Below are 352 nucleotides of genomic sequence, written 5' to 3'. Positions count from 1 at the left end.
GCTTAATGCTGTTGTGTGTGTTTCTGGGAATGAGTGTAAGTTACTCGTGTCTTTGAGCCGATAACTGATTCTGTAGTTCTTTCTTTTCTTATTTTTATTAGCTGTCTTATCACTCGTTGCTTTTGTGCTGTTGAAGCTTTTGTCACCAAAACGACTATCGTGTGTATAAACACATCTGGCAGTAAAGATCTTTCTCATTCTGACTTTTACTGATTCTCAAATGTAGAGCTCGCTTAATGTTATATATTGCTGTCAGAGGCGCACACAATGAGGTGATCTTTTCTTTTTGTCTTACATGGCATTTTATTTTGTTTAGCCTTCCTTTGAATTAAAGTGGTTTATAAAATTAAGA

The sequence above is a fragment of the Sinocyclocheilus grahami genome, unplaced genomic scaffold, assembly GCF_001515645.1.
Source record: "Sinocyclocheilus grahami isolate Dianchi unplaced genomic scaffold, SAMN03320097.WGS_v1.1 scaffold35625.1, whole genome shotgun sequence".
Lineage (NCBI taxonomy): Eukaryota > Metazoa > Chordata > Actinopteri > Cypriniformes > Cyprinidae > Sinocyclocheilus > Sinocyclocheilus grahami.
The sequence above is the reverse complement of the archived record's forward strand: the minus strand, read 5'-3'. Positions refer to the sequence as shown.